Raw genomic sequence first — 17,164 nt, 5'->3', positions numbered from 1 at the left:
GACGAGACAGAAAGAAACAGGTTTTTACCACAGCAATGTGACTGTGAATTCTTCTGTTAACTTCTTCCTGCTTCCTTGTTGGCAATTAAGAAAGAAAGAAATGGACAAAGTATAATATATATATATCATCATAAACATTGTATGCATGTAGATATAAATTTGAAATTATGAGTTGTTTACCCAAAAATAAATATTAACTCCTACAAATACTGTTCACTGCAGCAAAACATAATTTTATAATTCAATAGCTCCAGAGAAGACTGGCATTAGTAGAACGTTTAAGAACAGTTTTAAGGAAATCTACGGGATTAAAAAAATTAAATTATGTATAATCTAAGACTCAGAATGAGTGAAGAACTAGGTGAGATATGAGTGTAGAAGTCCTTCTATTTGCCCAATGATGAAACTAACAGCCTGGTCGAAGGTTAAATGCATGTCAGCCTTTTTCTAGTGCTTCTGAAAAGAATTGTGTTGTTTAATAGAATTTATTTATATTTGTTTTTTGAGCTCTGAATTTAATCTGACTCCATTTTTAAGTGACCATCAAATATAGACTGTATTTCTAATTGTAAGAACGGATCACATTCATCATTTATGACTCAGAGTTTTGATTTATATCTGTTCCCTTACTCTTCAGTTATACAATCATCAGGAACCAAACACCGCTCAGAGTTCCACGCCCAGGGTTGGCACATCTTCTCACGGACAGTATGTCGACACTCTGAAATTAGTCAGGGTTGCTGGGTTAACTAATATTCAAATAGGCCGGTTGCAAACTGCTCACACATCCCTGAAACAAAAGCAAAACATAGCCAAGCCCATGCAACTTGCTAAGATCAGCGATAAGATGATTAAAAGATCTTCATGCTGACATTCCTAAAACGGCTCTGTACAGTCAAATGTGCCTTAAAATCAAAATCTAACCATGTTGAATCATAAAGGTAGCAAAAGACTCCACTTAATCTACTGGACATAAAAGATTTCAGGAGAATTCAGAAAGAATCAAAACTTTTATTTGTCAGGTAAAATTGTATTCTGCCAATTACATAATAAAACAATCAGAAAGCCAACTCGGAGATGATACTGTAAAAATACAACATCCATTAATCAAAGATAAATCAAAGAATTATAGATGCATACCTGACCAGAGAAGTACATTACACCATAAGTCTCAGAGTTGCTGCAATTGGGGTGTCTTAGCTATAAACCCCCCAACCCCCCCCCCCCCGACCCATATCACATCTTTACCTTATATACTCAAGTCAAAACACACAGCCTTAAATTCAAGACAATAGAAGCGTCACAGAGACCCTTACCTGGTGAATTTGAGAAAACCATCTCTAAGGAGGGGGGAGCATCTGGCAGAGATATTATCAAAACCAAAAACTAAATCAACATATAGCAGTGAAATATTAGTGTGCAATTAAGACCACTTTACCAATCACACTGAGACATTTAAAATGATACCAAACATGAATATAGAGATACACCATATTAAAACCCTAAACATTTGATGTGAAATGTGCTCTGATCAGTAAGTCACTTAAAGAGCATATTGTAGGTTAAAAAACAGTTTTAAAAAAATGTAGAATCATTTGTGAAAATACTCTATTACACCATAAAATACCATATTAAAATGTTTTACGAAGTGCAAGGGTACAAATTTTAAAGAAAATGTGTCTGTTTTCCCACTTCCGCTTTTTTTTCTAACCACCCTGGTGACGTCAGAAGAGTGAGTTATCTGACAGACGCGCGCTGTTTACAGTGGGGCAGAGGAGCTAATAGCAGAACTGGTTGTTAGTTTTGGCGTAATTTATCATCATCGTGGTATAATATTGCATTTACGGACACTGCACAAACTCCAGCCTGTCAACAGATCAAGTCCACAAGTTTCCTGTTGCTGTTTTGGTTCGTGACATGGGATGAATCCGATAAGAGTGATAGCTGACGCGAACGGCGAGAAACACTCCTGGATCAATCGGAGATGCAGCTCGAAGGCTGTACACGGTAAGACAACTCGTTTTTCATTTATGTTTGTCAACTTTCAAGTCCGTAAGCATTATTCTTTGAGTAATTTGAAGCAATGTGATGTGTTTACTTTGGAGTAGCCGATAGCACGGCTGCTAGCTTGTAATGTTAAAGGGCCATGAAACCCCCTCGTTTCAGCAGGGTGTTTTCACACCTCTTCTTTGGAAAAAGTCAGAAAAGTGGGGGTGTCCAGCTCTGTTTAGGGGGGAGTGTCGGAGAAACTAAAGTGGGAGGGTGTGGGAGTGTCTATTTGGGCACGCGCGAGTTTCAGTCAAAATACACAGGAGAAAGGGATGGTGTTTAACCTACATGGACATCTGTAGTCGAATTATTTGCCAAATTATTAAATGTTGGACTTTAACTGCAGTTCGGCTCTTTCATTCAGGGAATTCATTCATGCCCCTCGCGACAAATGAGATATTTGATTCGAAGATCTGCTCTAAGCGTGTATTTTTCATGCAATGTTTGATACCACACGGCGAATGACAGAAAAAAAACTCCGCATTTCCCGGAAACTTAGATGCACACGGCAGGTAGCGTCAGAAAGCCGCGTGTGTTATTCCGGTCACAAAATGCGGTGCTAACATGTTTGCACTCAATGCAATAGTTAACTTATTTGATACAAACAAACTGAATATACAAAGAGCACTGGTCGCTCACTTACCAAATCTGTAGAGACAGGACAATCACCAGCAACTAGAGCCGCGTCTTTATGAAGAGAAGACTACAAACGAATCCGGATTTCAGCGTTTGCAGATGAGAACAGCTCTCAGGTAAACAATAATCCCCCTTAGACACGTAAGTTATTGTTGTCGAGCGTCGCGAACACTGTTAATCCACACGTGACTCCAGATGAGCTCTCACAGAGAGAAAATGAAAACGAAACTTAATGGCAGCAAACTGTAAAAGCAACACTTCACGCTTGTTTTGCCAACACAACGTGGCGTCTCTGTGGTGTAAAGACGGTGACACTAATGAATATTAATGAAGTTGCAGAATAGAGCGCGCTGATTGGTTTGAACCAAGCCTTACTCATGCATTAATGCATCACACTGTAAGACGTAATAAGGCACACTCTGGCACAGACGTCCAGTCTGCAGGCTGGAATACAACGCTATTATGTCATGACCGTGACGCAGCTTCAAAAATTCGTTTCAAACAGGAAGTACGAATTTGCTTGAAATAACGCAAAAACAACCAATTTACACTTTTTAGTGAAATATAGGTGTCCTAATAGTGTTTTTAGCAGTGTGGGACACATATACGACTGTCAACAGCTCAAAAAATGTGTTTTGGTGTTTCGTGACCCTTTAAGCATATTAAATATACTTTTTTAAAGCGTGTAAAAATGTACACATATGATAAGACGGCTAGTAGCATCAGTTTGCTAATATAATAAATGTCTTGTATAGTTACAGCGTTGTGACTTTGTTTGCTTTGTGGTGTGTTTATTAGACTTTGGGAGACAGATGATGACCCGGAGCTGAAGGCTTTCTCTCTACTGGCCTCTCGCTCAACTGTGCTTCAATTTGGCTCACAGAGTAACCTCAACTAAGGTAAAGTGGATTTTATATTCGCACATTCGATTAGTGACAGCTTGTGTGACACACTCTCAGTATTGTTTACCATAGTACTGTTATTATAATGACTGAAATCACACGTAAATATGACTTAAAAACAACATTAAGCACTATTAAACTGACAGTGAACAGTGTTGTACTTTGATAGTCATTGGCTGCTAACATGATATTAGGGATTAGCAAATAATACTCTTCTGAAATTATATTATTAGGGAGAAAGTCAGAATGTGTGAATATAAAACCAATTTTACCTCAGACATTCACCTTGTTCATCGGGTAAAATATTATGACCCCTATAGTGAATTATTTGTACGTTACATGATATTATTTGATAACAAAAACTAGAAGGGCAAAGAATTACTACAATATTTCTATATAATGCAGGCAGGTAAACTCACACTATCTTTGACTTCCTTTTTTTTTTTAAATATTGGAAACGTGTTACCATTGACTTCCATATCTGTTTTCCCACAATAGAAGTCAATGGTTACAGATTTTTAGCTTTCTTCAAAATATCTTGGTTTGTGATCAACAGAAGAAAGTCAATAAGGTTTGAAACCACTTGAGGGAGAGTAAAAATATTCTGTCCTGTCAATGAGGAAAGGCACTTTTTATTCACATATGAGGAATATTCATCTTGTAGAAGAAAAACAAACAACATTCGAAAAATTGAAGTTTGTTCTTACATGCTCAACTTATAATGGGTACAGTCTACTGTATATGTGAGATGGTTTGCAGTTCACTATCCAGGGGTCTGCAAATGTGGCTGGGTTTTCTGTATTGTGTTATATTAAAAATCATATGGTGAATTTTAAAATATACATTATTAATAAACATGATTTAAACTTTTGCATTATTTCCCCAGAATATATGCATCAACCCTCACTGCATGTCTGACGGTGGACTACTGGAGGTCATCACAGGCTCGACGAGAATGCAGAAGTGGCCACTACATTTGCTCTCCTTTCTAGATCCTTCCAGCGGGTTTACAAGGATGAAGCTGTCGGCATCTTTTTACACAGCATTCACAATTAAACACATTAAAGACATAATAGTGTGGCACCCACATAAATTTTGGCCAACTTACTGAAAAATAATTTTAGATTTACTTTTAAATGGGTCTGATGATATATTTTCCTTTCAGTATACACACACTCACACAGATACTTATACATATATAAAGAGTAAAGATGCTGGGTATTAACACTGCTTATGATTTTGTGCTATATAAATAAAACTTGAACTTGAGTTGCATTTAGAATTTGAACTTGAATTAGGGTTGAAGTTTATTTAATCATAAATGCAGATCAGATCTGTTGATCAAATCTTTGTAAATATTTTATACTGTAACAACTGTACTTGTCTTTTTATGGATTGTTGCCTAAATGGGATCTCATACAGATAAACTTATACCCAATGAAAAAATGACAAAAATACATATTTAAAAACTTTTTAAAATTGTTTTAATATTTAATGTTGTTTTTATTTTAATACAGAAGCTCTGAAAACCTTTTGTAAAATAAAAAAGATTTTCCAGTACCTTGTTTACATGTTTCTGCATTATTCCAGACGTTCTGTGTTATTTGTGTTTTGTATTCACTTATCTACTATTAAAAATAGTGTCAATGTGGCATAACTGTGTTAAATGCTCATTAGTTCCCCTTCGGTTGGGGAACTTCAGTGCCATGAAATGGGAGGATTCGGATCAGAAGCCGCTTGTCTGGAGAGTATTGAACAGGCCAATGAATTAAATTAATTGGCAGCGTAAGCTTGCGCAGGTGTGTGGCATAGGCAATTAGCCCAGCATATAAGCGCACCTGAAGCCAGCAGACGCTATCCTTTTAAGCTGAAGATCCTTTCTGAGTGAGTCGATGAGGGTTCCTCTTGCTGTTCAAGCACTTCAGAGCGAACGAGTGTGTCTCCCGGTCCAGAGTGGGTCTTCGCGGTGGCAGATGGTCGAGCTGGGTTTCTCCCTTGCCTGCGGTTCTTTGTGTCCGGTCCTCCAGAGCGGTGCGTATTGTTGCAACTTTCCTAAAAGAGCAACACAGTCGTGCAGCACGTTATTTTCAGGATGGCGCTCCGACTGTGCGTTTCTGGATGCGGGGGTTTCCTGGCTCCGGATGATGGACACGATCACTGCATTGCATGTTTGGGGGTCCAGCATGTTAATGCGGTGCTCGCGGGCGGTTCATGTCGTCATTGCGATGCCATGACCGTTGCACAGCTAAGATCGTGGCCAACTTTCGCAAGAGAGCGAGCCACCCCAGTTGCCTCCTGTTCTAAAAAAGCAGCGGGCGCTCGGGCAGATCTGAGGGTTTCAGCGGGAGATAATCCGCCGCCCACGGGCTCGCGGACCTCTCGCTCCTCACGGCGCTCCATCCAAGCTTCGGGTAGTGGGAGTGATCCGTCTAACCAGATGGTAGCTCTCACACTCGCTGACACCGGAGATCAGATGTCCTCCGCGGCATCGGAGGGTGGGCTTTCATTGTCCGATGATGATCCAGACCCGCTCGCCCCCTTCGGGCTGGTGAGCGCTGTCACTACGGATCCTGAAACGGACATGTTAGCCGTGCTTTCCCGGGCAGCTTCGGCCGTGGGTTGGAGATGGTTTATCCCCCAGCTCCGCGGCCGGACCGACTAGAGGGGCGTTCCCTTCTTTCCGGAGGTGCACAGTAGGCTCACGCGGTCTTGTAAAGCACTTTTTTCTGCTCGTGCTGCGTGTCCCTCCACCCTAACCACTCTTGAGGGTGGAACAGGCAGGGGCTATGTGGCGTTTCCTCAGGTTGAGTGCTCGATGGCGGTAAATCCGCAGCGCCTCTTCTTGGTGGGGTCCGCCTCGTCTCCCATCCAAAGCCTGTAAGTTATCTACCTCCCTCGGAGCTAGAGCTTACATAGCTGCGGGCCAGGCTTCTTCCGCCTTGCATGCGATAGCCACCTACCAGCGCTACCAAGCGCAGGCGCTGGCCGAGCTGCACGAGGGTGGGTCCAACCCAGGCTTACGAGCTTCGCACCGCCGCCGACTTAGCTCTTTGGATTACTGAGTCCGCTGCGTGTGCGTTGGGGAGGACGATGTCCACATTAGTGGTCCAGGAGTGCCACCCCTGGCTGATATGCGCAAAGTCGACAAAGTCCGCTTTCTTGACTTCCCCATATCCCCAGCCAGGTTCGGCGACACTGTCTGTGAATTCACCCAGGAATTCAAGGCGGTGAGAGAGCAGTTGGTGGGTGATGTCTTATCGGCGGTCCGTAGCCCGCTCCGCCCGCCGTGCCATTCATACCTGCTCCTCGCCGAAGGCGCCCGCCTACGAGAGCTGCTCCGCCCCCGCACACGCCTCCGGCGAAGCGAGCGCGTCGGGCACCTCGGAAGCAGGCAGCCCCCCTGCCCAGAACGCCGCTAAGTCCGGCAACGGACCGCGAAGCGCCCCTGGGACAGGCCATCTGGAGAAGAGGGAACTTGCTCTTTCCCCGCTGGAGGGCGGGGCCCCATTTCCAACGGCACTTTTTACTGCCATGAAAATATGAGAGAGCACTTTTCCACTTCCCCGGATGTGACAGCCTGAAATCTGCCAGTCTGGGACGCTATGCTTTCTAGCTTGGAGATTCGGTGCGTTTCGCCAGTGGCTCACGAGCGCTGGGAGGACGGTCTCCTTTCTCCCACCCCTCGAGCCTCCCCTCCGGAGCTCGGGTACGGAGTGAGAGCAAATATCTCAGCTCCAGCTTTTCCGTGGGACCCGCGCGCTTCCCGGATCAGCACACCCACTCCGCGCTGCCCCACTGCTGGTACGTCAGCGATTGTAGCGATGAGTCCATTAGCGAGAGCTCTGCCTGCCTGGTTAGCGTGGGCCAGCTCTTCGCGGTGGCTCATAGGCAGAAGCGCATCCTCCGGTGCGTTCGTCCTCTGGGTTGGTCTGCAGCATTAGACCTGATGGACGCGTATTTCCATGTCTCCACTCTTCCTCGCCACCGTCAGTTTCTGCGGTTTGCGTTTGAAGGTCGAGCTTGGCAATACAAAGCACTCCCCTTCGGGCTCTCTCTGTCTCCGCGGGTCCTCACCAAGCCCGCGGAGGGTGCCTCAGCGCCCCTTCGGCTCGCGGGCATCTGCATACTCGATTCTTTACGACTGGCTGATTTTTGCCCTCTCTCGGAGCAATTGATTATGCACAGAGACAAAGTGCTCTGGCACTTCCACCTGTGGGGGTTTCAGGTCAACCGAGAAAAGAGCAAACTCGCCCCCGTGCAGAGGATCTCTTCTCTCGGGCTGGAGCTGGACTCGGTCACCATGGCAGCACGCCTCTCCGGAGAGCGCGCTCAGCTGATGCTGTACTGTCTGAGAGAACTCGACAGTAAAATAGTGGTCCCACTGAAACTATTTCAGAGGCTCCTGGGGCATATGGCATCCGCAGCCGCTTCATGCCGCTCGGATTATTCTATATGAGACCACTTCAGCACTGGCTTCACGATCGAGTCCCCAGACGCGCATGGCACGCGCGCGCACACCGAGTCTCTGTTACTGCGATGTGTCGCCGCGCCCTCAGCCCTTGGAGCGACGCCTCGTTCCTACAGGCCTGGGTGTCTCTAGAACAGGCGTCCAGTCTTGTTGTCGTTTCAGCAGACGCTTCCAACATGGGCTGGGGGGCTGTGCATTGCGGGCATGCGGCTGCGGACCTGTGGAAAGGTACCCAGTTGCATTGGCATATCGCCTGGAGCTGTTGGCAGTGTTCCTCGCTCTCCACCGTTTTTTTCCGGTGCTGGAGCGGCAACACGTGCTGGTCAGGACGGACAGTACGGCGGCGGTGGCGTATATCAGCCGTATAGGGGGTATGCGCTCTCGCCGCATGTCTCAGCTCGCCCACCGTCTGCTCCTCTAGAGTCATCCGCGGCTGAAATCGCTGCACGCCATTCATATTCAGGCAAGCTCAACCGTGCAGCCGATGCGCTCTCACGGCAGCCTTGCGTCCTGGAGAATGGAGACTCCACCCCGAGTCTGTTCAGCTGATATGGGCGCGATTCGGGGAAGCCCAGATCGATCTGTTGCTTCCCCCGAGATCGCTCATTGCCAGTTGTTCTTTCTCTGACCGAGTGCTCTCGGCACGGATGCACTGGCTTACAGCTGGCCTCGGGGCACGCGCAAATACGCGTTTCCCCCAGTGAGCCTGCTCGCGCAGTTACTGTGCAAGGTCAGGGAGGACGAGGAACAGGTTGCTGGTTGCGCCCCTCTGGCTCAACCGGACCTGGATGTCAGAGCTCTCCCTCGCGATAGCCCTCCCCTGGCAGTCCCTTCGAGAGAGCTCCTACTCTCTCAGGGACAGGGCACCACCTGGCACCCTCGCCGATCTTTGGAGATTTTTAGACGCGAGGAAGACTTAGGTAACCTCCGATTGAGGTGGCTAATACCGTCATTCGGGCTAGAGCCCCCTCCCCGAGCGCGCCTATGCCCTGACGTGGAGTCTATTCACTGAATGGTGTGTCTCTCGCTGAGAAGACCCCCGTAATTTGCCAGATCAGCGTTGTGCTTTCTTTACGCCGAGAGAAGTTGGAGAGCAGGCTGTCGCCCTCCACACTCAAGGTTACGTGGCTGCCATCTCCGCTCTCATAACGCGGTGGCTGGCAGCACCGTGGGAACGCATAACCTCATCATCCGGTTCCTCAGGGGCGTTAAGCGAATTAATCCCCGCCCCCTCTCATGCCCTCTTAGGATCTCGCCCTCGCTACACAAGCCGCGTCAGATCCCTTCGATCCTCGACTCAGTATCTTCTGTCCCTGAAGACAGCTCTGCTGGTCCCGTTGATATCGATTAGTGGGTCGGGGACCCGGAGGCATTTTTCAGTCAGTGACTCGTGCCTGTAATTGGGCTGGCTTTCTCTCACGTCCTGAGACCCCGCCCGTGATATGTGCCCAAGGTTCCTACCACTCCGTTTTAATACGAGGTAGTGAGCCTGCAAGCGCTGCCCTCGGAGGAGGCAAACCCAGCCCTTCTTTATTGTCCAGTTCGCGTTTTGCGTATTATCCGGACCGCACTCAGAGTTTAGATCATCTGAGCAGCTCTTCGTCTGTTATAGCGGTCGGCAGCAGGGAAGTGCCGTACCGAAATAAGTTCCCACTAGATTGTGGATGCCTTTCTTTCACTATCAGGAGATGAGCCGCGTCCCCCGAGAGGGAACGTTCGAGGTTACAGAAGTAACCCTTCGTTCCCCGAGGAGGGGAACGGAAGTGCCATACTCCGTCGCCATAATGACTGTCCCTTAGTTGTTTGAAAGGATCTTCAGCTTAAAAGGATAGCGTCTGCTGGCTTCAGGTGCGCTTATATGCTGGGCTAATTGCCTATGCCGCACACCTGCGCAAGCTTACGCTGCCAATTAAAAAAACTGCCAACTCCCTGATCCAACGTCACTTCCGGTCTGGTGATTTTTCAAATGCGGAAGTAAATTTCCATGACTTTAAACGACTCCAAACGGCTTAATAATAAACTTTAACAAATATTTTAAAGAGAATCTAGTTCTTACTTTACTCTTACACAAATTGTCTTACTGGGGTGTCTAACCTACAATATGCTCTTTAAAGGTCAAGAAGGGGGGCTTGGGGTGAAAGGAGAAGAGGCCATTCCTGCATTCATCCCTGATCTTGTCAATGACATACAGTCAGGAAGATTTAATCAGGATAATTTGAATAGAACAATTTAACAGCTGGTTTCCTGATCACTTCTCAGATCAGAAAGTCCATTGTACTATTGCATAGCAATTCTCGTAGTCTTGTCTAATGATATATATATATATATATATATATATATATATATATATATATATATATATATATATTATGAAAGAAAAATGGATGCATTTGGGACACATCATCGGTGATGTATCTTGGGATCATTGGGTGTTTTGGGTCTCTTAACATCATACACTCTCACCCAGGTGACCCAGCCGGGGTTGATGACTTGTGTCCCAACAACAGTCCACGGATCTGCCCTCCTAATCCACAGCCACCTTGTGGCTTTCTCTGTGGCTTTGCTTGCAGATCGAATGGCCCTTTTCTTTGGCATGCCTGTAATGCCCAAACGACTGAGGGCTTTGCAAAGTGAACACCCTACAAAGCCTCTACATGCTATTTCTATGGGCTCATAGAAAGTTCTCCTGCCTCTCTCCCTGCACTCCTCCACTAATTCCTGGTACTTAGCGCGCTTCCTCTCATTTGCTTCATCAATACGCTCTTCCCAAGGCACTGTAAGCTCCGGAATAATTAGCTGTCTTGAAGCTTCTGAGATAGCTATAATATCTGGGTGGAGATGTGTTGCAGCGATGTGATGAGGAAACCTCAGCTGTTTTTCCAGGTCGACCTCCAGCTGCCAGTCCTAGGCTTTATGAAGGAGGCCTGTTGTTAAGTGTGGGAGGGCCCGGGGTTTTTCTCCAGCTTTGATGAAGTGGACTGGCTTCCTTGGAGCATGATGATTCTTGCTGGTGTTGATGGCTGAGGCTAAGTTCGCAGCAATTGCCTTTAACACCTGGGGCCTCATGTATCAACGCTGCGTACGCACAAAAACTTTGCGTACGCCAGGTTTCACGCTCAGAATCGCTCACGTTTGGATTTACTAACAATGAACTGAACGTGGGAATGTGTGCAGGTTCACGGCAGCTTTCTGGCAGGCGTACGCACATTTTTTGTGCGTGTCTGTTTTATTTCCATTGGCGACTCCTAGAGGCAGTTGTGTTAAATTCTTCTCTACAAAGTGTCTGAGCCTTGCAATGGCATCTGTACGGGTTCATATAGTAGGTATGTAAGATTTTCATACCATACAGTTGACCAGCTAAACATTAAAGCACAATTTGCAGCAGTCGCCCTGTTTTCCCAATGTAATCTGAGCGATCTACTGCACGCACATTGCTATAAAGACACTATCTGAAGATGAATTTGCATGCGTGAATCAGAAACATTTCCATTCAATAAATGTGCAAATAAAATATGATGCACAAACTTATTAATGATTCCTACTTGTCTTTCTCGTGATAAATAGTGGGCAAAATCTGATATGTAGCAGGGAAAAAAAGAAGAAAGAGTTAATCAGACGCTGGATTCGAGCCGAGTTTATGCTCGAACATGTCAGTACATGATCTCATGCTTCTTATGAGGTGCGCCACTGAGACTGCTAAGGGTACTGCAACTTTTTCGTTGGGTTTTGCCATTAGCATAGTCATTAGCATATTCATACGGGGGAGGAGGCAGGGAGGGGTTTTGTGCTCGTGCATGTTGCGCTCAGTTTCACGTTCATTCAGATGTACAAAAGAATATGCGTGAGATTCGGCGTACGCAGTGTTTCATACATCTGAATTTTTTTCTGCGTATGCACATTTACAGCTTTGTGTGTACGCAATGTTTTAGTGAGATTTCCACGCAAGTCTTCGTAGATGAGGCCCCTGGTCATGGCGCCAACGATAGCGACCATCAGCCAGAGCCTTGGGGCAGCTGCTGAGGAGATGTTCTACAGAGCCTCTTCCAGAGCAAAGAAGGCAGGAAGGTGTCTCATTCTTTCCCCGAACATGGAGGTTTGATGGGCTTGACAGTACATCGTAGACAGCTTGTACCAGGAAATGGACTCGCTGGAAATTCGCCTGCAAGATGTTCACCCAGGTCATCCTACGTTGCAGTGTATTCTCCCAACTAGTCCATGCTCCCTGCTGCCGGAGTCCTACTACCCTGCTACCCTCTCTTCCTCCACACTTGCTCAAACCTCTCCCTGGGGTAGGTGGTGTCTTTCCTTGCCTTTGACATGGCTAACTAAGGTCTTAGTGCCCACCAGAGCCTTTTGTCCCAGGCGTGACTCTGCCACCTCCACTGCTTTCCCAGCATTCCATTTCCTGCCTGACCTAACATCAATGCAGGCTGATGACACCTTGCCATCTCTAGAGTCCCTGTACTGTAGGGCTTCTCTGGTGCGTACGACCGTGAATTCCTCTGTGAGGCCACTGACTGGCAGCTGCAAGGTGTTACTCGTCCCATATAGTGAAATATATATATATATATATATATATATATATATATATATATATATATATAATTTACATTTTTTTCTCCTTTTATCTCCTTCAAGTGTGGCTGGTTAACTCATTCATGGGTAACACATTTTTCTATATTTTTTCTTGGATCCTATCTAAAGCTACTGTTATGAGTTAAGGGGATTTAATGTTTTCTTTGTACTTCCCTTTTGTCATTTTAACTTGTAACAAAAAAGTTAAATTTTTTTTTATTTGTCCAGTTTTTTTTTATTATTATTTTTTTTTTTAATGAAACGTCCTTAGCCCTAGACCAGAGTCGTAACACTCTTATTGTACTGTAAACTGCACTGGTCCTACAATGTTGTGTATTTGTGGACTATGCACATGTTGGATGATGAGTTTAAATATATATATATATATATATATATATATATATATATATATATATATATATATATATATATATATATAAACATATGTGAGATTCAATACAAAATATATTATTTTAAAGAATGCTGGTAGCTGGTACACATTGACTACCATATTATTTTTTATTAGCATTAAGGAAGTCAACTGGTGTTAGCAACCAGCATTCAGGATAATTCATGAACTCAGCTAGCCTGTTTACTTTTCCATTATGCTTGAAAATTGGACGAAAATCACAATGTGTCATTTTCAAACCTAAACAAAAACCTAAATACTATATTAAAATTTGACAATGCTGAGAGTGTGTGTGTGTGTGTGTGTGTGTGTGTGTGTGTGTGTGTGTGTGTGTGTGTGTTTTCTGTTGTGATTCTGCACATCTCTGACCTCTGGCGGTCAGACTGTAGAACTGCAGCTTCACAAATTAAAGCATTATGAGACTTATTTATTACAGTTAACGTTTACTTTAAAGTGGACTTATTCTGCCCCTTATTGCAAGATGTAAAATAAGTCTCTGATGACTCTAGAGCAGGGGGTTTTCTTTTGAAGGGCCAAAAACCCAAACTTGATTAAGGGTGCTGGGCGAGAGAGGTAAATATACCAAACTCTAATGTTGTCATAGTAATTTCCTAATTTATTATAGAATTAGTTGTATAATTTAACTAATGCTATAATTTATTGTATTAAAAAGACTTTATATAAAAACTGTACATTTTAAATTGAACTTCTTACAATAAAAAAACATGAACCATTCCATTTATATTGCTGAAAATGTCTTGATTGGCTTAATGACATTATTACACATTGCATATGGCATTATATTCAGCAACTCAAACACTCCAATGGACAGTCTCTCACTCAGGGCTGTTTATGCTAATAAGGGAGAGATGGTCAATAATGGGCGGGGCTTCCCTTTTATAATGACACATACAAAGAGAGAATGTCAATCAAAGTGTTTAAATTTTGAGTGTAAAATTTGTCGTCCCACAGGTAGATGTTTAATTTACACACAAAACTACTGTACACAGCAGGAAAAACATCTCTGTTTCTCTCAGCAAAGTTAAAAAAGCAATATGTAAAAGCTGTTATTGTAATTTAATTATAGTTATTTGCAGCTTATATCATGGTAGCAAGATCACTACAGCTTTATCTGTTTAAATATGTGCATATAAATCACCTACAGTAACTTTAATGTAATATAGTTTGGTATATTTACCTTTGGCCCATGACTCTCATTTGGCCCATGATAATTGGTTTTCGGCTTTTCATTAAAAAAAAGGTTTGGGCAGCCCTGCTTTATAGTCTTATACTTAAGGTTTATGTCAGGTATTCTATAACACTTGTGTTTTGCTGCCCTCTTCTGGAGACTCTCTATACTTCATTTTTGCTCAGTGATGTTTAACAGGGGTTCACTCTCTGGATCACTTCTTTTTCTTCTTATTTTATAAGTTCTTGCTCTCTGGTTATCAAACCCATGTCACTGACACTGTTAGCACCATTCTCTACGGGGAAGCTCAAACCTCTCTTTACAGACTGAGCCTTATAGTCAGCAGGCCCGGATTGGCTTAAGTCTGTTTTTTGGCCGCGAGGGTCGGTGTCCCTTGCTGCTTGCACTCTCAGCAGTTGCACTTTTTTCATTTATTTATTTACTTGACCATAGCCACACTATTTTTATTCATTATTTTGCCGCAGCTCCGCTCTTTTTATTTATTTTCTTGCAGCCCCGTAATCAAAATGCAGTCCGCAGGTTAATGAAGATGTAACTAAGTTATCATTCCACCCCATACAGTGGCAACTTAGTGAATATTAATTAATATTAATGAATATTACACCTGCTCAATGAAAATCAGATGATTCACTACATTAATAAATCTGACATATCTTGATCAGAAATCTAAAAAGGGGAGAAAAAAAGTGGGGTAATAAAAGAGTAGACATCAATAGCAGCAGAGTGCAATACTTATTTTATATCCTGAACACATCACCCTAACAGCGCCATCTTGGTCTAGTGGTTAGCATACTGCCGCCGATCCGAGATCAATCCTTACCATGTTAATTTTTTTTTTCATTTTCAGTGTTAAGACATATAATACTGTTTGGGTTACTTGTGTAAGGGGTACATTTGTGTGTGTGTGTGTGTGTGTGTGTGTGTGTGTGTGTGTGTGTGTGTGTGTGTGTGTGTGTGTGTGTGTGTGACGACCGTTATAAAGGACTGGATATCTATGAAGAATTAATGTTCTCATATTTATGAAAAAAATTGAAAGTTCTAAAGCAGCTGTGTCCTTGAAAAAGATGTGTTAGTGTCATTAGAAAATGAATAGGAAATAACATTATTTTAATATAGTCAGTTGTCGATTGAGGTGGGCCGGTCTAAGGCTTGAAACTCTAGAGCAAAAAAGGAGTCCCACTCCAGCCCTGATAGTCAGCATAATTTCTTGTCATGTCCACATCTTCTAGTGCAGTGGTTTTTAAACTTTTTTCACCAAGTATCACCTCAGAAAAAAAAAAATCTCTCCAAGTACCACCATAATGACCAGTAATGCAATACAGTGCAACATAGGGAGGTTCCTGAGTTTGCAGTAACTGAAATGCCCACAGCAGAGGTCTACAAAAGCACTTCTGTAGTGTGTATCTGCTAGACAATTTGTATTTTAAACAGACATAAGGACCTGTTGGTTACATATTTTTTTCACAAATGCTGAGTGCCTCTTCAGGCTCTACACCAAGCAGATTAATTTTTTTGCATCTGATGAAATGGTAAACTAAACATTCTAATCACACCAGTGTGATCGCAGGCTGCCGGGAACGGCTAATGCTGATCACAATAGTGTTATCACACACTTTACTGTCGATGGTGTGGTACTCGTTTCATCCGTCCGCTTTCCCAAATGATCACCAAGACACAGCATCCAGTCTCCGGCCTTAGACACAAAAATTACGCTGTCTATGTTAGAGTATAACAAACGGTCACCGAGTTTGTCAATCAGGTTGTACAATTCCAACCTAGCATGAGCTGTCATAAATGTGCTTATGTTAATGGCAAGCGTTTTGCAATGATTTTCCTCAGACATCGCCTGAGATGAATGTGAAAGATTTCAACATGTCAATTTTACAGAAATGATCCTGATGAATTAAGCAAAAGCTTGTTGATGGAACTCTGGTCAGGGTTATGACAATGCTTTGCGGGATCAAGAAAAATGCTGTTTTCCTTAGTATTTGTGGATGTAAATCTCCTTTTCTGCATTTTTGACAACATTTGAAGGGTAACAGGATGCTTGTTGTATTAAACACTAAAACGTTTTAATGTATTCGCTAAACAACTCATTCGACCTTTCAAGGAAATGCGAAACTTCGTCAGCCTTGACCACCACATACCCTTTCTTGAACCCTTTTAAAAGTTCAATACTGACCAGCACCCCAAGAGAGTCCTCTCATCATCCATGTAACAACAGCTTGATGTCTGGTTTTCAGAGTGTGCGCAGGTTGACATAGTAGGAACATGTGTTTACCTCCAAATCTGTATGGGATGACCGGATGTTGTAATTTACGGGATGGAACCACAGTGGGTTTAATAAGCGCATAATATTTTTTGATTGGTTGAAAGTCATTGAAAATTATTATAGAGTTTATTATCAGAGAGCTCTTCCTTGATTGACAAAATGGGTATAAGGAAGTAAAATCAAGATAACTGTTTTTCCCCTCTCTAGAGAGAGCCAAATAAGTGCTCATATCTATCACCGCAAGGTCTGTCTGTTTCATTTTGGTCCATTTGCACTCGCATATGACCTCTACTTTGAAACCATACATGTTTTGCTGAATTTCAACTTTTGGTCAGACTGTCTTCTGAGAACTCAGAAGGGGAGAACTCATGGGGAGAGCTGACAGAGTGTGGACTTTGTGGGGCTCAAAGTGGCATTGGTGTCCATGGTGCAAACAGCCATTAAATTCTAGATCATACCTTGACCTGGCCTGTTTGTATTGTCCATCTTAAAAAAAATATTGACCGGTTTGCATTTCGCCATGATTCAAAGTGTGATGAATCTCCACATTTCTTATCTTTTTACGCACTCCAACCATTTTGTCGAGACACTAGAGAATGAGAATGTGTTTGTCAAATTTAAACAACCCCAATACAACAACTCG

General features: G+C 43.6%; 1 protein-coding gene across 3 annotated transcripts in view; it reads left to right on the top strand.

Annotated features, from left to right (window-relative positions):
* The window catches only part of myh9b (myosin, heavy chain 9b, non-muscle), a 798,697-nt gene that overhangs the window by 517,134 nt on the left and 264,399 nt on the right, over positions 1–17,164 (top strand). The gene's annotated exons all lie outside the window — the stretch shown is intronic.

This window comes from Danio rerio, chromosome 3 (assembly GCF_052040795.2).
Source record: "Danio rerio strain M-AB ecotype USA chromosome 3, GRCz13ab, whole genome shotgun sequence".
NCBI lineage: Eukaryota > Metazoa > Chordata > Actinopteri > Cypriniformes > Danionidae > Danio > Danio rerio.
Note: the sequence above shows the minus strand (reverse complement) of the source record. Positions and strands in the feature narration are given on the sequence as shown.